General features: G+C 55.6%; 1 protein-coding gene across 2 annotated transcripts in view; it reads right to left on the bottom strand.

Annotated features, from left to right (window-relative positions):
- CASZ1 (castor zinc finger 1) overlaps positions 1–9,995 on the bottom strand; it is a gene marked incomplete at its 5' end in the record, with an annotated part of 48,860 nt that overhangs the window by 38,254 nt on the left and 611 nt on the right.

Raw genomic sequence — 9,995 nt, 5'->3', positions numbered from 1 at the left:
GCTCTCTGCACAGCAGCGAGTTTGCCCTGTGTGGTTCCAAGTAGCTCCATCACTTCTAGTAACAGCGAGGGCCAGTTGAGATGCCCGCCCTGAGCTGAGCTGAAATGGCCTCCCACTGAACCAGAGAGACGGGTCCCAATCGTCCCTTCCAGCAAAGGCTCTGCTGTGTAGAAACACACCCGACAGACATGCACTCGAGAACCTGTCTCCTAGGCGAATGCCCGCTCCTTTAGACGTGCTTCCTGACGTGCCCTGCACCGAGTCCACTCGCTTGCATTTCACTGGAGACAGGTCGGAGTGTGTTCCAGTCCCTGCAGCGCTTCCCTGCAGACAGGCAGCAGCGCCCCATCTGGGAGATAGGCTGTAATGGGTACGTTTAGAATAGGATCCTGTATTTCCTCCAGAAAGCTCAAAATGCATTTGCATTAACAGCTACATTTTTATCTTGTAGGGAGGGCCAAAGGATGTGTCCATGAATTACAGGTGGGATATATGTGTTGCCCATAGACACTGGGGACATGGGTCAGGCAGCACAGCTAATACCCAGAAGCCTGTGTTCTCCACTCAACTGCAGTTCGGAATGGTTCCTCAGGAAAGGTGGTTCCTCCGCTGGGAAGAAAGTCCCTCTGTCTCTCAGGACCTGGGAACAAACTCGGCAGTGTCTCTGAGCCTCCTGTTTTCCCACCTAGAAAACAGCCCGTGTCTTCTGCCAAGGGAGTTGATGAGGTGAGGTGGGACGTTAGATGTGGCGTGCGCTGGATCTCTGGGAAGGAAGGTGCTGGATAAACTTGTGCTATCTATGTCCTCCACAGAAGCTCACCCCAGCTCATCCACGGGAGGAGAGGGTTCAATGTAAACCTCACAGCTGAGGGCCAGGTTTTCAGACCCGTGGTACCTGGGCAGGCAGTGCACACCCACTGGGGCATGCACGTGCCTAGCCAAGTGCAGCAGCCCATGGACCAAGCCTCCGTCAGCCAGAGCAGTTTGAGGTGGAGTGGGCTCTATTAATAAGTTGCCCGTCCTAGACAGAGATCTGTTCACTTCAGGATGGTGCTGAGTCCCCCAGGGCCCTGAGAAGGGGACCATGTCAAACAGCCCATTCTTGCCCCCCATACAGGGCTGACCAACCCTCCTAGTTTGCCGAGGTCCAAGGAGGCTCACAGGCACATGGGGAGGCTGGTCGCCCTACTGCAAGGTCACCGTGTTGCTGACTACGAGAGCTGGCAGCCAGCAGTTCTGCCCAGAGTCTAACTAGTGCCTGCTCCTGAGGTCCCATCTTCTCAGGTGCCAAGAGAAGTGCCCTCTCTCCTCAGCAGGCAGATGGAACAGGTCTTCTCGCATCCAGGGAGGTCAGAGCTGAGCTGTTCCCATTTAAGGTTTTTCTTTGTGTTTTTTTAAAGCTGGTCACCATCACCGAGAGAGACCATGAGCACGCTTGCAAGGTGCCTTCCAACTCAGCAAGCCATGGTGAAGCCTAAGAACCCAGGGCGCAGTGCCCAGCCTAGGGTTCCGGGAGCCTCCTGGTCTGGGGCTGTGCTGCCTGAGATCCTTGGACTTATCAGATGAGCACCAGCTCTTAGCCAGGCCCATGGTATAACCCTTTCATTAACTTACTATTAGATGGGAAATTACTCCTTACCCAGGAATATAAGTTTTCATCTTATTTTAAGTTAGATTCTTAAAGCAATTACCAAGGCATCTGGCGATGACTTCACCACAGCGGCTGGGCCCTGCAGGGGAGAAGGGCAGCCCTGAAGCGGCACAGGCTGCTGGCTCCAGACCCCAGAGGGGAGTTGGGAGGACTAAGAGCTCCTACACACCTGTCCTGGGTCCTGGGCGGGAAGTGGGGGGGGGCACAGCGTAATCTCTGATATTTGCTGTTTGTGGAAAAACTCCTTTCCAGCACCACCTGCCCCATGAACTTGCTGGTGACAGTTGCTGAAAAGCCTCAGCAGCTGGTGCCGCGGGAGCGTTTTCTATTTTTAATTGTTTGATCGGAATATTAACTCATCTAGGCCCATTCCCAAGACACATTTCCCAGCCAAAGGGGTTCCCCATTTCCCACACCTTCTCTCTCTCTCCCTCTCTAGTCAGAAATCAACTTGGAAATTAATAATCGGAGGCACAGACCTCTGTGAGCCTGGATCCCAGCACTGGGGAGAAAAAGAAAGGAGTCCCTGGGAGCTGGCCTCTGCCCTCTCCTCTCCCAGAGCCACTGCTCCTGGCCCCTGGGTGGGGAGGCTGGCCCAGCATCCACAGGCATCCACAACTACCCGAGCCCCACTCCTACTGGCTAGGGGAGGCCCTCGGCCTTGCGCTCTCCCCTCCACTCAGGCCACTGACCCAGTCTGCTTCCTCACCAACCTCAAGGGTGGTGCAGAGGGGCTGGGACACCCTGGGAGCTCCCAGGAGGGCAAGGAGGGGACCTTGGGAGGGGCAGCTGGGCAAAGGCTGCCTTCCACGTGCAAGAGGAAGGGAACCCCTAAGAGAGTGGACAGCAACACCTTTGCAGGGGCAACACCGAGGGCTCCTGGCACACCCACCCAGGGGCGAGTCACACAACCCAGTCTGAGCTGTGTGTCACCTGAGCTTGAGACAGACGGCCATGCTGCTGGGGACACACCGGACCAGCTCCTTCACCCCTACCTGCCCCTTCCCTAGAAGAGGCCCCCACACAGCACGAGGCCACCTGGCCTCTTGGTCCTCCTTACCCAGGACACCCCTGGCTCCCACCGCTGTGCTCTTCTCCTCAAGGTCACAGGGCGTCCACACCAGGAATATTTACTCACCAGACTGGCCCTGTTAGCAGCACTCACCACAAATATGCTTTCTGATAAAGTTGGCAGAAAAAAAATTCTAGAGCTCAAAACAATGTCAGACATCATCCCCACCCCCCAGCAAGTGAGGGCGAGGCGGAGCCTGGAAACAGGTCACAGGACCAGCTGGGGGACAGTCCTGGGGGAGCCTGGGCCACTCTCCCTCTCACTTTCTCCTTCCGGTTCTACCTCCCCACACAGGGCCTGTTGTCTGGGGGACCAAGCGCTGGGGACGTTCTAAGCTGAGCACTGGTTCTTGGGAGCAGCCCTCTCAGTGGCCTCTGGAGGACGGGGCCCAGCGGCCTCTTACCTCCTCTTACCTCGGCTGCTCCCTGGCCGTCTCACCTCACTGAGCCCCCTCCCCCGCCCCGTCCTCCCTCTGCGCACATGGGTTTTAATGTTTTTATTACCTGTTTGACTCGCTGCCTTATTGCTTCTCCCCTTAATGGGGCCGTAACCGTGGAAACGAGGAATAAACGGCCACCAGAAAATGAGATGATTAAACAGGTCACCCTGGCAAAACAAACTCAGCCAAGGAACCTCTGGGGGTGGGGAGGGGAGACTCCCCTCCCCCAGCCACGACCAGAAAGCTTGGACCAGTCCAGGCCATGTTTCTGTGTCCCTAAAAGGACTGGGGCAGATACAGTGCGGCGCCCCCTGCTGGGCAGTGACAAGCTCCAATCCTTCCACGAGGCACCCCTGGCTAAGGCCACAGGCTAAAGGGAAGGCAGGCAGGGAGGCACCGGGCCAGGGAAGGCAAAGATTTCGGCCAAGGAGGTATACTTCCCAGCGACAGACTTCCAGGGGTTTCTCTCGGATGCCTTGCTGGGCTGGAGCCTCTCGCCTAATGCACTGCTGGGGCCTTCCAGTCTCCTGTTCTCGTGTAGCATGTTCTCCCCAAGGCTCCTTAGCTCACGGAGAAAGCCCTTTAAGTACAGTCCAACACAGGTCAAAGCTCAGCTCAGGAGGGTTCTCTCCAGGAACCCCTGGCTTAAGGAGCCACACAATTTATGCACCTCTCCCTCTCCCCACAAGTCAGGGAGGCCCCAGAAGGCAACAAGAGGAGCCTCCTAGCTCTGGGAAACACACTCTCAGCAGCCAAGCACCTATGTGGCTGGCAGGGCCTAAGGAGCCGGAGGAGACCCCAGGGCAGGCCTGAGAACCGTTCTAAGAACAGATCCTACAGCTGGCTCGGGGGCAGCCCAACCACCACACCATGAAGGGCAGAGGTCCGAATCCCAGCAACGGGCTGGGCCCTCAGTACAGGCCCACTCCCCTCTGTCTGGCCTCAGCTGGAAAGGTCTTGGGAGTGGGGAGCATGTACAGCGAGGGCAGACATGTAGTAAGCTCTGCTGGGGAGCCGGAGAAACGAAGGGAAGGTGAAAGATGAGCAAGGGGAGAAGTAGAGGAAAGGCCGAGACCACCCACTGACTACTGACCTCTTGTGTCCGCCCCAGGTGGCAGACTGACCTCACACCCTAGGCCCTCCCAGCCCCAAGCTGCTGTGGGGCTCCTATCCAACCATACAACTCCTATGTCCTGTTCAGGTCATCCCTAATCCCAATGCTACTCCCTCCTGTAAACCAGGCTCTAGAAAGCTCTTGAGGAGCTAAAACCCAGGTCCCAAAGGAATCAGCCAACATTTCCTGTCTTCCTCCTTCTGCCCCAACTGAGATGCCGGGAGGCACTTGGGAAGAAGCACATCAATCAATCAATTCTACCAGCACTTACAGTGGGAAGGCATGAGCCCCAGCCCTGTACCAAGCACTGGGAGGGATGTCAGCAAAGCGGCTGACATCTAATGCTCACCATTAGGAGCACCAGCAGCAGAAGGAAACAAGGCCTTGGCCTCCTGGGGATCAGGGCACACGAGTCTGAGCACTACCCTGGCACACCAATGTCACGGGCTCTTCAGAGCAGTAGGCCCTTGGCCAGCCTCCTATCTCTTATCTCTTTCCAGGGCCAACTGGGTGTGAGGCTGGAAGGGGAGGGGGCAAGAAAGGCACGTAGTTAGAGCCAGGATGAAAAGGCACAAAAATATGGTTGCGCAATGGAAGCCTGAGTTCTGTTCTCAGGGGGGTAAGGAGGACAAGGCACGAGAGGAGAGGCTGGAAGCACAGATGGTGTGGGCAGTGGAGGGGCCATCCTGAAAGGTCACACCTTCACAAAGCTCTCTGGGCCCCACACTTGGCTCCTCCCCGCTGCTACCAAGGAATGCACCTCTCTCCTCTCTCCCTCCATCAGGCAGGCCTGGAGAACTTGGAGGGGTTGCGGGAGGTGAGGGGATAGGCAATATTCATTTTTGCAGCATCTACAGTGGGAGATCTCCAGATGCTCACTGAACTGCAGGCCTTGCCACTTGCTTGCCATCTCTTTCCTGACAGGAGACAGTCCACCCTGAGGAGCCTGGGGTAGGAGGGTGCTAGTCTATGGTCAGGCAGTGGGGTGCATGCAGGACTGTGGGACTGAGGGTGCATGCAGGTCAGGCAGTGGGGTGCATGCACCACTGCCTTTCACAAGACCCTCTTCCTCTGCAGCTGGGCCCATGGCCTGCCTCCTCCTCCTCTTGTTGTACTCCGGCCCAGACACCCTGCGGCAGCTGCTGCTCCACTAGGGGACCCACGCGTGAACTCACTACAGAGCAACTTGCTTCCCCTCTGAAGATGAGGAGCAAGAGAAAAGGAGGAGCAGGGGGTGGTGGCAACAACCAGGGTGGTCAAAGCTTAAAACCCAGCTCAAGGAGGGCAGTGTTACATGACAAGCTTTGGGGCCTAGGGAGGGTGGGAGTAGAGAAATGGCCTGGCCCCTCTGCGAATGGTGGGCCAGTCAGAGGAGCAGATGGAAGAGAGTGGGGGTGCACCACTAACCTGGCTGGGTCTAAGGAGAAGAGTTGGGACCAAGGGCCTTTTGGGGCCCCACCCACTGCCTGGGCAGGGACTTGAGCCAGGGGCAGTGGCTTTAATGAGAAGATGCTGCTGCCGTGACTCAGCCCTCCAAAGGTGCCTCCATTTATTTTATTTTTCCATCATAAAAACCAAAACTGAAACTCAGCCAGAGTCCTCTGTACGGCTAAGGGGTGGGATGGGGGAGGGGGAAGCATCAGCAGGGCCGATGAGGCCTGGTGGAGAGGACAGGCTAACCGCCCCCGCCCCCTACCCCGTGCCTTTCTGGGACAGCGGAACCTTTCCAACATCACTGGCTGGTCCCAACCAGGGAAATGGGGCCCGAGTAGGGTCTCTCTAGGGTTCCTTTTGGACCAGCCTCACTGCTTTGGCCTCCTGTTGGAGAATAGCTCTGCTAGGCTTTTCTCCTAAGTTTTGCTCTCAGTCTTATCACTAGGACCAGGGCTGGCTCAAGGGACCACAATGTGCTTTGTACTTTGTCACTCATCCCCTCCCTCAAGACTGCCCCAACAAACAAAAGCAAGCTGGGAGTCACACGGCCAAAGACCTTAAAGGTCACCTGATGCTCCAGTCCTTTCCAACGTCACTGCCCAGTGCACAGCCAGCCTGTTTGAATGGTACCAGGAAACCCACTACTTCCCATTCTGTCCTTGGCTCCAAGGGCTCCTTCCTGCCAGGATGGCACTAGAGCACCTACCTCCTGCAGCAGACTGGCGAAACCAGTGCCCAACGTGACTGCAGGGGCTGGCCCAGCTTAGACTGGTTGGGTGGGTTTATCTGGCCAAATTAGGCAGGAGGAAAGCAAATTGAGGGCAGTCTACTCTATCCCAAGCCCTTCCTCCAGAAACGGCACATGCTGGGTCAAAGGTGTAATAGCACTAAGGAGGTTCCTAGAAGCTTCTACTCTCGGCAAGGCCCAGGCCTTGAACAGTGGCTCACAGAAGTTCTGAGTCTGCAGGTGGGCTGACCCTCAGGGCAACAGGGCCTGAGTTGGAATTGGGGAAGCCCAGTTCTTGGCTCCCTAGGGTCAAACATCACCTGGAAAAAGTCTGCAGCCTTTCTTCTACCTCAAGACCACGTGCCCTCAAAGCATGTGCCTACCAGGACACCGTAAGAACCAGGCGAGTGAGTCGACCTGGCTCAGCGCCCTTGACCACACCCTTCCTAGCCTCCCTACAGCATTAGCCTGGGCCGGTATTCATGGGTTTGGGGGGTGGTCTGCCTGCGCTGCAAGGAGGTCTCTGCCTGGAGTCCTAGCAGCAAAGAGAAGCAGGCCTGGCTCAGCGAGTGGAGCTGCTACTTCCCACTGATTTGCCTTGAACACATGGCTATAGCCACAGCATAGTGACATGGCTATAGCCATAACGTTAGTGACGCCCCTCACCGGCTCCCCCTGTGGTTCGGGGCCATCCCATTTGACCTTGCCTCTTACCTGTCTGGCTCTTTACCTGGACTGGTTACCTTGGACCCTCTACTAGACAGCTCTGATTCTAGTCAGCCCCTCCCCTTCTCAAGCTCCCCCTGGGGAGAGAGGGGCAATTAGGACCAGGTTCTCAATAATCAAAGGAAAGCCTTCTAAAGTGCTGTACTTCACCACCATTTTCACCCTGGCTCCCAGTGGTGCTCAGGGCCTAGGAATCAGCCTGGAAGGAGCCTAATCCTAGGAGTGTCCCAATTGTGGGATGGATTTACCTGTCTCTGAAAGCTTCCTCCCTTCTCCCCCTCCCCCTGCCAGCTCCCTCCCCCAGGGAAATCACTCTAAAAGGGCCTAATGGAAAGATGTCCTCCTCTCTTCCTCTCTCTCCTCCCTCCCTCCCTCTCTCTCTCTTTCCTTTTTTTTATTAGCATTTGTGGAATTTATTCCCAAACTCTCCTAATCTTCCGTACACAACCATTTGATTTGCATAACCCAACCCCCTCTCATAAAAACTGGCTGCTAGTTTAATTAAAAAATGTAAATTTGCTGTCATCTCGGGGCCTGGTGAATTAGGACGACATCGGCATTTTTTATTGCTAAAGACGTCCAGATTGATCCAGCCCTTGGCTGAACTATGGTCGGGGAAAGGAGGTCCACCTGGCCCCGAGGGTTTCGAGGTCCTATGTCCCCTCCTGAGAAGCCTTGATTCTCCCATCACTGAACTGCTTCTGGGAGGGGACATCAACCCATAATCCATTGCTTGTTGGGTCCCTGGTACCAGCAACCCTTTGGAGCCAGGGCCTTGTACTATGCCAGGGAGGCTCTTAGCTAGAGCTGCCCACGCTACCCCAAAGGAAGAGAGATCCTCAGCACACCAGCCATAAACCCCGGCCAGAGCTGAGGTCCTGGTGTGTCCCTTCTTCACTCTGGTGGCCAAGGGGATGCTCCTAGCTCCTGAGGATGAGCCTGGAGTCGGCTCAGAAACAAGCTTAGAGGGATCTCAAGAGTCCCCATCTGCTTCCCTTTTTTGTGAAATGGAAAAAAAAAAATAATGCTTTTCTTCTGAAGTTCTGAGATTAAGTGAAACTTCCAAGTTCAAAGAAGAAGCTGAAATGGTATCACTAGATGACTCCTCCAGGAAACAGTCAGAACTTTGACACCCTGGACCTCCCCTCTGGGTGGCCAGAGTCCAGGCACAGGTCCCACTGGGAGTGACCTCAGGGGCCCTGCTAGCTTCTAGGAAAAGTTTCCAGAGCATGTCCCTGGAGTGCTGGGAGAAGTAAGTCTCCTTAAGGCCCAGGGGAGATGGTAGAAGAGGCTCTGCCATCTGCCTCCTGCCAGGCCTAGGGGCCCTTGTTCCAGTTGGGTCACCCCACAGGAGGGCTTTGGAATAGTGCCCCGTGGCAGACATGGAGGGACTGACTGAGGCAGGAGGAAGGATGCCAGTTCCAGGTTAGGAGAGGAAGATGCGGAAGGCCTGCCCTCCAGCTGAGCAAGGCCCTGGTCCCATGTGCCCGCCCACAAGAAGAAGCTTGCCTGCCCCAGGTAGGGGGTGGTGGCTGAGTTCTGCTTCTTGACTGGGATGGGTGGAGGCCCTCATTTCCGAAGAAAGGGGGTGGGGCCCGGGAGGGAGGTGATGAGACACCTGATTAGAGGTGGAGGCGGCTGGTTCCCTGTGGGAGTAGAGGGCAGGGAGGGGCAGGGTGGCCTTAGACACCTTCACCACTTTGCCCAGCAGGGGGTGTCACATCCTTCCTGGGCACCAAGGTCCTGAGGACCTCCACATCAGATGAGCCAAGATCACACCTGGTTAGACATAGTCTTAAAGCTCTGCAAACGACTCCTTCCCTCCCCCCCCAACACCCTCTCTCCTTCTCAAAACTGTCCACCATGCCACCCACCTTGGGTCCTTCTGCGCTCCTTGCCTACTCCCCTTTGACCTCGGAAGGTCAGATGTCAGCTCATGGACCCCAAGGGGTAAGGCCGTGAACTTGGGCCTATTATAAACAACTCTTCACAGCCTGCAGTCCCAACGCTCCTTCCGGAAATGAGACAGCGGACGCGCATCAGCCTCAATGGACTGCCAACCTGCTCATATCTTTTACAGCGATGAAGAAGACAGCTGCCCTGGTCACCCTAGGATGCGAGGATCCTGGTGGCAATCTGGTTGCAACAGAGGGGGCTAAAGGAAAGCCTGAAGTGCATATGGCAAACCTCACTCTGGGTTCAGGTGGGAACCCCGGATGGGAAGAGAAGAGATATATTGGGCAAACATATCAAAACTAATAAAATACCACAATCTCAGGATAAATTCTGCCCCAGGCCAGCATCACTGCTCTTCAGAGCCCTAGCCTAGTCCCACACTAGGTCCCCCAAAACCCGAGACCTAAGTTTAGTAGTCTGTCTGGCACATCCCCACCACCGAGGTTACAAAGAGGGATAGGGAGAGAGTCCTGGGCCCCTCACTTTGAACTGATAACAGCCGCCTCGTCCCACAGATTCTCAGGTGAAAAATACTCATTAGCCATAATAAGCAGCTTGACACAGCCTTGTCCCAAATAAATTAAATTCCTTTACCTTGAGACAGTCGCCCCGAAACCAGACTAACCACCTTTCCCAACAGGACGCTGCTTTCAAAAACTAAACCACCCCCCACTAAAAAAATAAAAACACACACCCCACAGCCAGACACACAGAGATCTTTGCTAGGGTGGGGGGAACACAGAGAAAACAGGGAGCCGTACAAAAAACACGGAGAACAAAAACCCCACAAAAAAACCCCTAAATCCTCTCTCTGGGTGCCCCCCAGCTCCCTCTCCTCTCGGTTCTTTCATAATGACAAGCGTCAAATTAGTCACA

The sequence above is a fragment of the Tupaia chinensis genome, unplaced genomic scaffold, assembly GCF_000334495.1.
Source record: "Tupaia chinensis unplaced genomic scaffold, TupChi_1.0 Scaffold000146_1, whole genome shotgun sequence".
Taxonomy (NCBI): domain Eukaryota; kingdom Metazoa; phylum Chordata; class Mammalia; order Scandentia; family Tupaiidae; genus Tupaia; species Tupaia belangeri.
The sequence above is the reverse complement of the archived record's forward strand: the minus strand, read 5'-3'. Positions and strand labels throughout refer to the sequence as shown.